This window comes from Ictidomys tridecemlineatus, chromosome 6 (genome assembly GCF_052094955.1).
Source record: "Ictidomys tridecemlineatus isolate mIctTri1 chromosome 6, mIctTri1.hap1, whole genome shotgun sequence".
Classification (NCBI taxonomy): Eukaryota; Metazoa; Chordata; class Mammalia; order Rodentia; family Sciuridae; genus Ictidomys; species Ictidomys tridecemlineatus.
In genome coordinates, this window is record NC_135482.1 from 120,946,176 (window position 1) to 120,958,700 (window position 12,525).

Genomic DNA, 12,525 nt, shown 5'->3' on the forward strand with positions numbered 1-12,525 from the left:
GTGTTTTCAGCACCAGCTGTGAACCAGTGCTAAAGCCAGCTGTGGAAGAAGTTAGGTGATCATTCGAGAGAGAATTGGCTGCTGTGTATTGGGAATTCACGAGAAGACAAAGGCTAAGAAAGATCAGAGAGGATGGAATGGAGACTCCAAGAAGGATTTTTGAACCTCCTTTGTGAAAGTCTCCTCTTTGGGGAAGGAAGTAGATCAGGAGCTTGCTCTACTCTTTTCAAAGAACACTTGGGGTTGAATACACCTTGATTTAGTGCAGTTTCTACATTTCTTGGGCAAACTCTGAGTAAGTCCATGGCCATTTTAATAGTCAGAGAAATAACTTTTACATTGTTTTTCTAGCATATGAGGTACTAAGGAAAGGGCACATCTGAGAAAACACAAATGACAAATACTCGTTTTCTGAAAAACAGACATGTGTAATAAGAACAGAGTCAATGTAGCATTTCCACTGCAGACACCTACGTCATATTGGAGATGTCCGTCACATCTATTCTCTGTGCTTACGTTACATCAGAATTTTATATCTAGGAAAATATCCCAGTGAATCTCCCCTGTCACTTAATTTGAGTCCATTGCCATTTGGGTTGACTTCATAGGATAATGACACTTTTCAGAACAGCAGTACCTAAGTGGAAAGTCTTTGTTATTTTGCTAAGGCATGCATAAAGCTGATAATACAGAGCAGTACCAATTCCAGGCTGAGAAGTTATGCTGTGGGGAACACTGTAGGTGAGTGACTGAAGATCTTTCCTCATGTTCTGTTAGAGGGTGTTGGGTCTAAGCTAAGACATTCTGGGGGGCACAAAACCAGACACAGGTTAAGTATAGAGAGAACTCCTGCTCAGTTGTATGAAAATACTGGGTGGGAAGGAGGGAATACTGAGAAGTGGCAAAACTTTTCAAGATTTAATTGAGTTTTTAGGTGATTTCTGTTAATGTGCTTGCTTTCCAATGGCCGCTCTAAGAGTCCCAAGCAAGGGTTACAGTGGAAGTCAAGAGATGGCATCCTCAATCAGAAACCTAACATGAAAGTAGAGGGGCCAATTTAATTTCTTCCATTGTTCACATCAAGAGGTGTGTGTGTGTGTGTGTGTGTGTGTGTGTGTGTGTGACAGAGAAAAAGAGAGTTCAAGTCCATCATACATTGGAAAAACAATAGCAGTGCAATTTAATTTTGAAAAATGTTTACACTTTCATTTACGTACTTTTAGGATTAAGTGTGAAAAGATGATGGATTAATTTTTTTGTTGCATGTGAAAATGTGTAGCACTGTGTTTAGGCTATCAATTTTACCTTGTAAATTAATGAGATGAATGTTTGTTCAGACTCATGCCTTGACCCACGCATCACAAGAGCTCTCACAGTGATGCAGGTGAAAGAGGGAAGGTGAATGACGTTGTCAACACTTCTCTGTCATTCGGTTTAATGACTTCAACATCTGGATCTTCACAATTCCCATTATAATTTTTATAAAACTAGATTTCTGCTTTTAAAAGGTCACTAAGGAAATATTTATAGTCTTGGCAGCCCTAAATATCTAAAAAATTCTCATGTACCTGTCTTGTGAAGTACAAAGTATATGCTAATATATCCAATGGAATCTCCATGGCATAGATCTATTTCTTAAAACTTTTATTAAAATAACACTAATTTTTCTTAAAATTTTTACTAAAAAATTCTAAAACTACCACTTGATGATATTGCTTTTCAATATTTTAGGGTTCTTTTTCTTTTCAATCTGAAAGATCATGGGAGACTCCAAAGCAAAGTGATAATAGTTTAAATATTTAATCTTTTCCATGTAAAATCATGTTATGTAAACACAATAATTCTTGTTTGTTTTCTTTCCAAATGAAGTAGGCTCATTGTAATAAATGAGTATAGTCAGACTGGATTTTCTGTTAAACCGTTGTAGAGAAGCAGTTCTAGAAAGGAGGCTCATGGGTACCCATGAGGCTCCTCTGTCCCCACCAGACAATGTTGAGAGTGGGATTAAGTGACAGGGTGACAGGTTAACCCCAACTACCCGCTTGTTTCCTATCACGAAACATAAAGATCAGGTCTTAGGAGAAATTCTATAGGAACAAAGAGAAAAGCCAAACGTATTGTTTTATTTCGATTGACTTAGGACAGGGGGAAATAATTCTTGCTACATTTCCCAGAGAAGAGTTAGTGAGTCTATCAGCAAAGCTCTAGGGAATCCAATCCTTGACCTCCGGTGCCCCATTGACTTTTATATGAAAGTGTTGATTGAAAAGCTCATTCCCTGTTAGTTTAGGGGGTTTCTAAGAGGAAGAGAGTTACAGACTTGAGGTCTCTCTGAAAGATTAAGTAAAAAAAAAAAAAAAACCACAAATAAGTGACAAAGAAAGAAAAAGAAAAAAAAAGGAGGGGGGGGTCTTAATAACCAGAGAGAAGGCAATTATTTGATTTTCTAGGAATCTAACAATGTGCATATCATCCCTAAACATGAGAATTCTATAATCACATACAATATTTCTTTTCATTGAAACTCGTTCTGGATAAGCCTTATCAACAAGGAATTATGAACTCTCCATTTCACTAATATTATTACCCGGAGCTTACACTATGTAAAGGGGAGAGCAAGGTTAATGCTCTGTATCAGACCATAATGAAGTCAATCTTGTCAGACAACACAAATGCCTCCTGTATCTCTGGGGAACAGGGTGAGTTAGCTTAGGACACAGTAGAAGCAAAGGGGCCGTCTTAGGGACAGCCATCTGTAGATCGTCTCTGCCAGGTGTCTCTGAGGTGCAGGGAGAGGGAGGGGAGGAGAGCTCAGGGACTTTTGTTGTTGTTGTTGTTACTTTTAACATTCCGTTTTCTTTCCTCTGCCTGTCTCCAGTTTACTATACTATGGCTTCTAAAAAATTTTTTTTGACCACTTAAATCACTGCAGGTAAATGACAAAGCAAGGTTTTGTTCTACTACTTCTACTGACTTAAGGGAGTAATTGGAAAACTAATATCTCCCCGTAAGTTGGTAAAGGACTTGGGTGCATTCAGCATTCAAATGAATTAGTGAATTTAGTCTACCACCTCAAAAATCCTGTAATCCGGTCTGAAAATTTTCAAGATTTGCTTGTCAACTTCAAAATGAAGATCATTTAACTTGCTCTAAAACACTAAAAGAATTAGTGCTTATTTCCTTGAAATACTGTTGAGCTTACAAATACAGGAATGGTGCATATTCTCCCTGCCACCCATCCCTATGGAAGTGAGTGAGGGGGAAAGCTGGGTTATTTTCTTTTCGTGATAAATTGACTGGATTTACAACATCATACCTGTGACACTCCTAGATATACTCTGCTAATAAAGATATTTCTAAATTTTCTAAAGCCATCTTCAAATAACTAACTATATGCATACTGTTTAGTTACATTTATTAGTGTATAGAAATGCTGCTAGAAAATAAACACCAGCATGCCTATTGATTACTTTGAATGCATATGTTAAAAGTCAACCGAGGCTATTGATGAATATGCACAGCATTCTATATAGGTCAATATTCATACCTGTTTTCCAGCATCCTCTGGTGGGAATGGAATAGCCTTAAGCATATAAATATGATTTGAAAATTTACTTCTAATGTTAAAAGAAACCATTGGGAATAAAGAAAAATTAATGTAGAAAGTGTTTTATATGCATCAATTGCTAGACTTCAATTATTCAGTGGAACTTTTTATATAAATAGCCTCAGGATTCTGGCAGCTTTTGGTCATATATAATGTGCTTCAGATTATATCCTTAAAATTTTCCTGATTCATTCCTAATTTTTGCAAAATGAAAGACAAGATTAATAGGCACATTTCTGAAATCCGGAAGATGCTAGTGAGAGTCATCAATGAAATTAGGTTTAGCTTCTTAAGGCTCTTTTGGTCTTGCTTGCACCCTGTGGTCCACTTCCCCCACACATGCCACCTCCACCACCCAAGCAGCCTGGTTTCTACTACTAGACAAGGGTTGTTCAAGAGGCTCATTTTCCAAAATGTAATTTGCTCTGCAGTTCAAGTCTTTTGCTTCTCCTTTTCTGTTATTAACATTAAATGTGAGTAGCATTGAAAGCTAAAACCAAGGTGATCCTGCAATCTGTACACGTGGAAAAATAAGAATTCATACCCCATTTGAATCAAATGTATGATATGTCAAGATCGTTGTAATGTTTTGAGCAACTAATAAGAAAATTTTAAAAAATTAAAAAAAATAAATTCGAAATAAGAACAAGAAGAGCTGAAAAAATCTTTTTAGGAAAGCAAGCAACTTTTATTTTTATTTTCAAAATCTTCTCTTAAGAGGACTGAAACAAACACTCTGAAAGAGAAGTGGAAACAGAGGTTGGGATGTCTTTCTGTATAGATATTACATTCCACCACAAACTTAGATTAATTTATTCTCTGCCACTTATTTCTTCTTGGGAAGGAAGAGCTACAGTATGTAGCATATCTGCCACCAATGTCCTGTCAGGCCATAATATTCCCAGGGCCCCATATTCATTTATTTCCTCCGTAGAATACCCCACATTGAAATAAACACGTTCCTGTAAAGTCTTTCCAGAGACAGGACTCCTTTTATAACACAAAGGAGGCAACCACTGGTGAAGGCTGGGTCAGGTTCAGCATATTCCCAACAGAACCTTCCATCCACCTGAGAGTTTAGCCATTTGTCTGATAGTGGAATGAAGCTGATGTAAACTGCTTCCTTCTTTACACTGAATAATCCATACCCATTGGCACTCAGTCATTTTGGCTTCAGAAATGTAGGTCAAGGAGAAACTTCTCTCCAGTAATAAATTGCATTCAACAACAACAACAGCAGTGTGATATGGAATACCTCTGGGAATAATCCCATTAACAGTGTTTAATTGAAATTATTAATCTGTGTGAGGGAAATGACATGGTTTGGATTAGTGTGTCCCGTGTGATAAAGAGTTCATCCCCAGTTTGGCACTAGAGGGAGATAGTAGAAACTACGAGGTGGAGCATTGCAGGAGTTCTTGAAAGCATGTCCTTGAAGGGGATATGGCGACCTAGGACCTTTCTCTTCTCTTTCAAGTCCCTGCCCAGGAGATTAATTGTTTTACTACACATTGTTGCCATGACATGCTGTTCTCTCACAGGCCCACAAGCAACAAGGCCAATGAATTATGGACTGAAACCTCTAAAACTGTGAGCTAAAATAAACCTTTTTTTCTTTATGAGTTGATTATCTCATGAATTCAATACAGTAACAGAAAGCTCAAACAGGAGGACATACAATCAATCCACAAGCACATGAAAAAATGCTCACCATCTCTAGCAGTCAGAGAAATGCAAATCAAAACCACACTAAGATACCATCTCACTCCAGTAAGATTGGCAGCCATTATGAAGGCAAACAACAACAAGTGCTGGCGAGGATGTGGGGAAAAGGGTACTCTTGTACATTGCTGGTGGGACTACAAATTGGTGAGGCCAATTTGGAAAGCAGTATGGAGATTCCTGGCAAAGCTGGGAACAGAACCACCATTTGACCCAGCTATTGCCTTTCTTGGTCTATTTCCTGAGGACCTTAAAAGAGCGCACTATAGGGATACAGCCACATCAATGATCATAGCAGCACAATTCACAATAGCTAGACTTTGGAATCAACCTAGATGCCCTTCAATAGATGAATGGATAAAAAAACTGTGGCATTTATACACAATGGAGTATTACACAGCACTAAAATATGACAAAATCATGGATTTTGCAGGGAAATGGATGGCATTAGAGCAGATAATGCTAAGTGAAGCTAGCCAATCCTTAAAAAACAAATGCCAAATGTCTTCTTTGATATAAAGAGAGCAACTAAGATCAGAACAGGGAAGAAGAGCATGAGGAAAAGATTAACATTAAACAGAGACGAGTAGGGTGGGAGAGAGGGAAAGAGAAAGGAAACTGTAAGGAAATGGAAGGAGACCCTCATTGTTACACAAAATTACATATAAGAGTTTGTGAGGGGAAAGGGGGAAAAATAAAAACAAGGGAGAGAATTAAACAACAGCAGATGGGGTAGAGAGGGAAGATGTGAGGGAAGGGGAGGGGGGATAGTAGGGGATAGGAAAGGTAGCAGAATACAACAGTCATTAATATGGTATTATGTAAAAATGTGGACCTGTAACCGATGTGATTCTGCAACTTGTATTTGGGGTAAATAATGGGAGTTCATAACCTACTTGAATCAAATGTATGGAAGATGATATGTCATGAGCTTTGTAATGTTTTGAACAACCAATAAAAAAAATATCAAACAACATTCTTTTTTTTTTCCTTTATTTATTTATTTATTTATTTATTTTTTATTGTTGGTCGTTCAAAACCTTACACAGTTCTTAATACATCATATCTCACAGTTTGATTCAAGCGGGTTATGAACTCCCAACTTTACCCCGTATACAGATTGCTGTATCACATCAGTTACCCTTCCATTGATTGACATATTGCCTTTCTAGTGTCTCATGTATTCTGCTGTCAGTCCTATTCTCTACTATCCCCCCTCCCATCCCCTCCCCTCCCCTTTTCTCTCTCTACCCCTTCTACTGTAAATCATTTCTTCCATTTGTATTATCTTGTCTTACCCCTCCATTACATAGTTCTTGATATATCATATTTCACATTTTGATTCAAGTGGGTTATGCACTCCCATTTTACCCCTTATACAGCTTGCAGAATCACATCAGTTACACTTCCATTGATTTACATATTGCCATTCTAGTGTCTGTTGTATTCTGCTGCCTTTCCTATCCTCTACTATCCCCCCTCCCCTCCCCTCCCCACCCCTCTTCTCTCTCTACCCCCTCTACTGTAATTCATTCCTCCCCCTTGTATTATTTTTCCCTTTCCCCTCACTTCCTCTTGTATGTAATTTTGTATAACCCTGAGGGTCTCGTTCCATTTCCATGCAATTTCCCTTCTCTCTCCCTTTCCCTCCCACCTCTCAACCCTGTTTAATGATGGTCTTCTTCTCGTGCTCTTCTTCCCTAGTCTGTTCTTAATTACTCCCCTTATATCAAAGAAGACATTTGGCATTTGTTTTTTAGGGCTTGGCTAGCTTCGCTTAGCATAATCTGCTCTAATGCCATCCATTTCCCTCCAAATTCTATGATTTTGTCATTCCTTAATGCAGAGTAATACTCCATTGTGTATAAATGCCACATTTTTTTTTATCCATTCGTCTATTGAAGGGCATCTAGGTTGGTTCCACAGTCTTCCTATTGTGAATTGTGCTGCTATGAACATCATTGTAGCAGTGTCCCTGTAGCATGCTCTTTTTAGGTCTTTAGGGCATAGACTGAGAAGGGGGATAGCTGGGTCAAATGGTGGTTCCATTTCCAGCTTTCCAAGAAATCTCCATACTGCTTTCCAAATTGGCTACACCAATTTGCAGTCCCACCAACAATGTACAAGTGTACCCTTTCCCCCACATCCTCGCCAGCACTTATTGTTGTTTGACTTCGTAATGGCTGCCAATCTTACTGGAGTGAGATGGTATCTTAGGGTGGTTTTGATTTGCATTTCTCTGACTGATAGAGATGGTGAGCATTTTTTCATGTACTTGTTGATTGATTGTATGTCCTCCTCTGAGAAGTGTCTGTTCAAGTCCTTGGCCCATTTGTTGATGGGATTATTTGTTATCTTATTGTCTAATTTTCTGAGTTCTTTATATACTCTGGATATTAGGGCTCTATCTGAAGTGTGAGGAGTAAAGATTTGTTCCCATGATGTAGGCTCCCTATTTACCTCTCTTATTGTTTCTTTTGCTGAGAAAAAACTTTTTAGTTTGAGTAAGTCCCATTTGTTGATTCTAGATGTTAACTCTTGTGCTATGGGTGTCCTATTGAGGAATTTGGAGCCCGACCCCACAGCATGTAGGTCATAGCCAACTTTCTCTTCTATCAGATGCTGTGTCTCTGATTTGATATCAAGCTCCTTGATCCATTTTGAGTTAACTTTTGTTCATGGCGAGAGAAAGGGATTCAATTTCATTTTGTTGCATATGGATTTCCAATTTTCCCAGCACCATTTGTTGAAGATGTTATCCTTCCTCCATTGCATGCTTTTAGCCCCTTTATCAAATATAAGAAAGTTGTAGTTTTGTGGGTTGATTTCTGTGTCCTCTATTCTGTACCATTGGTCCACCCGCCTGTCAAACAACATTCTTGAGAAAAAATTTGATACGTCAGACTCAATTCCACATAAGATACATAGGTTTATTTTCTCAATTTTTATCATAAAATTGGGGAAAAACAAAGCTCAAACATATTTAAAAGTAGCTAACAAATATGTAAACTTATGTACAACAGGTGAATTTCCTGAACCCTTTCACATCATTCAGTCACTAACCATTAGATATCTTTTGTTGAAATGTATTTTCAGATTTTTGTCCTTGATAGATGAACTATATAATGTAAGCTTTTAATTAATGTTCCCCTGAAGTAAAAAATAAAATATGAAAAAAAACAATGAAATGGAAAACAATCTTATGGACCACACTGATGTAGAGAATAAATTCAAAATAAAACCTCTCCATCCATCCTAGTTTAGGTAATGTGTCATGGTGTAGTAGAATTGGAACATTTTGCCCCATGGGAAATCTCTGTGACTTATGTTTTTCCTGAAATGGAATGAAGGGAGGATTGCTTGCCACTTGAATCTCTTAAAAACAGAGAAGTTAGTCCAGTTTGGTTTTCAAGGACAGCAGTGGCGTAGACAATCAAAAGGAGCTTAGATGCTGAAGTATCTGGAAAGAGTTTTGTTAGGGAAATTAAAGTGATTATTTTGCCTAAAAGGAGGCTTTGAAGAAAGCTTATAAGTTATCATCATTTAAATGAATCATTTCTAGTTTTTCATATAACTAAATAAGTAAGTTGAATGTACTTCATTTCCCACTGTATTAGTCAGTATTGCACTGCTATAACAAAATTCCTGAGACTTAGACTTAAACTTCATATAAGCGTGTGCTCCTTTTTTTCTTAGATTTTATTCAATAGCAATAATTGAAAACTTATCTCCAAATACTCAGATTTTTTTTTCTGTTCCCCCCCTGTTTGTCTAGATGCTGTTTTAGTCAGCTTTTTCACTGCAGTGACCTGACCAGAATAATTTTACAGAAGCAAACTTTCCTTTGAGGGCTCACGGTTTCAGAGGTTTCAGTCCATGGACAGCTGACTCCATTACTTGGGGCTCAAGTGAGGTTGAATATCATGGTAGAAGAGTGTGGTAGAGGGAAGCAGCTCACACAATGATCAGAAGGAGATAGAGACAGTCCACTAAGCCAGATTCAAAATTTATACCCCAAAGGCAGGCCTCAATAACCCACCTCCTCTATACACTCCCCACTTAGTTCCCACTCAGTTAATCCCATCAGGGGATTAATTCACTGGGTTAAGGTTGTCATAACAATATCATTTCTCCTCAACACCTTCTTGCATTGTCTAACACATGAGCTTTTGGGGGACACCTCCCATCCAAACCACAACAGATGCATAATATTTGTAAAATAAGATCTCAAGTGCTCATTTCAATGAGATTTGGCAGTAGTTTATCTATGCAGCATTACCCCAAACACCATATTTTTATATTTTAGTTCTTTAAAAACTAACATTATGCCCCTTTCAAATATACAATTGGTAGTCACAACTGCTATGAATTCTAATATAAAAAAGGGGTTTTCTCTGCAATATATTGTTTTTTAAAATTTTTTCCCATTAGTTACACATGACAGCAGAATGCATTTCAACTCCTTATACACAAGTGGAGAACAACTTCTCATTTCTCTGATTATACACAATGTAGAGTCACACCATTCATGCAATCATGTATGTACACAGGGTAATAATGTCTATCTCTTTCTAACATCGTTCCCACCCCCATATCTTCTCCCATCTTCTCACTCCCCTCTGCCCAATCCAAAGTTCCTCCATTCTTCCCTTGCTGCCCCCTTTAAGGATCAGTATCCACATATAAGAGAAAACATTTGGCCTTTGGGTTTTGGCGATTGACTTATTTCACTTAGCAAGATATTCTCCAACTCCATCCATTTACCTGCAAATGCCATAATTTAATTCTTCTTTAAGGTTGAGTAATATTCCATTGTGTATATATACCATAGTTTCTTTATCCATTCATCTATTTAAGGGCATCTAGCCTGTTTCCACAGTTTGGCTCTTGTGAATTAGGCTGCTATAAAAAAATGATGTGGCTGTGTTACTGTAGTATATAATATACACAGTATAGCATGTAGCTATATATTCTATTGTATTTTCATTCAGTATGATTTTATAAGGTATATCCATGTTGTTGCATGTAGTATTGATAATTTATTGTCTTATATTGACAAATGTAATTTCACTATAAGAATGTACTTCAACTTATTTATTTATTTCCCACTGTATTAGTCAGTTTTATACTGCTATAAAAAAAATTCCTGAGGCTGGTTACTTTATAAAGAAAAGAAATCTGTTCATTTCATAGTTTTGGAGGCTGAAATTCAAAGATTGAGCAGTCCCACTGGTTTGGTTTCTGGTGAGGATCCTTTAGCTATGTCCTATCATAATGAATGGCATCATGGCAGGAGTGCATATGAAAGCAAGAGGTCCTATAACAAGATCAGAAGCCAGAAAGAAATTAGAAAGGGGCCAGACTTGCTGTTTTATAATGATCTTCTCCAAGTATTTTGAGGGTAGAGCCCCTAATGACCTAATGGATTCCCACTAGACCCACATCTTAAAGAATCCATCACCTCTTAAACCTGCCACACTGAGGCCAAGCTGCCAACACATGGGCTAGGGGCTATGGACTACATCCAAACCCCCAATGCATTTCTGATATTATGGAATAAGGCTGTTATGCACATTATCAAATAAGTCTTTTATGGATTTTATTTTCCTTGCTTTTAGGTAAATACCCCAAAATAGAATTTCTGGGTTAAAGGTAAAAGAATATTTAATTTTATAAGAAACTCCCAGTTGTCACTTGTACTACCACCAGCAGCATGTGACAGCTGCAGTTGTTCCAAATCCTCTGAAGTTTATATGTGAGGTATTGTGAAAAGTTATGTCTTGTGTTTTAATTTATATTTCCATAATGGTTAAAGATGTTGAGAACATTTACATTTTCCTTAAAGGGCATTTGCAACTCTTTTTTTTTCAGATTTTTGCTCATATTTTATGAAATTTATTCTTAAGTATTGAGGTTTGATTTTAAACATGCTTTTTCTAAATGGTATTTTTGTTTTAAAATTCTATATTCATTTTCCTTATTTTAGTTTTGGGTTTTGACTTTTAACTTAGTGACATAAATTCATACACTTGTTCCAGTAGATTATTTTTTCTCTGTCTTTCTTTCTCTCTCATTTTGTATTTCATGAGGTTTCTTTTCTGTTCTTTTCTCTCTCTCCCTCTCTCTCTTTCTTTCTTTCTTTGGTACAGGGCTTTAAACTCAGTGGCCCTCAACCACTGCGCCACATCCCCAGCCCGACTTCGTATTTTATTTAGACACAAGGTCTCGCTGGCTGAGTTGCTGAGTGCCTTGCTGTTGCTGAGGCTGGCTTCCAACTGACTTCATAAGGTTTTCTATATAAGCAATCATATCATCTTTAAGAAGAATGGCTTTTCTTCTTTTTTACATCTGGATTTTGCTTCAGGCTTTATCTGCTGGCTGGGATTTCCAGTACAATACTAAATAAAAGTGTTGGGAGTAAACTTTCTTGTTTCCAGTCACAGCGGGAAGGCATTAGGTAGCACGCTATGAACTAAGATGGCTATGGTTTTCATCTGGAATGTCCCCGGAAAGCCCATGTGTTCAGGGTTTAACCCCCAGCTTGGTGCTGTTGCAAGGTGGTGGGGCCTACTAGGAACTTTTAGATCTCTGGGTGTGTGTCCTTGAAGGAGTCTGTGAGACTCAGATTTCCTATTTTTCTTTTATGTTTTCCCAGCCATGAGGGGTGCAGTTTTGTGCTGCCATGCCTTCCTGCCTCATGAGAGATCCCCAAAGCATTCGGTGTTAACCAACCATGGGTTAAAACTTGTAAAACTGTGAGACAAAGCAAAGTTTCCTATTTATAATTATACTATATTGGTATCTGGTATGGTGATGAAATAAGGTTGACTTTATGTTTTTATATTTCCCTCTGTTATACTGAAGAGGCTCCATTTTATATTCTGAGTTTGCTGAATTTTGAAAAATCATGTTTTTGTTTTGTATTAATAGTATTTTTTGCAACTAATGAGAAGATTTTTAAATATTCTACTTCTTCTTATTAATGAGGTGAATACGATCGGAAATGTTGAACCAATGTGTATAATTGTACGTGGTTATATTACCTATTTTGAATTAGATATGTCTAATATGTTGTCCTACTAGTTTTGATCTGGGTTTCTGGAAAGCGAATCTGTCATATTTCTTTACTTTTAATATCTTTGTCACCTTTTTATTACCATTATGTTCACTAGATAAAATTTTCCTATCCTTATTTC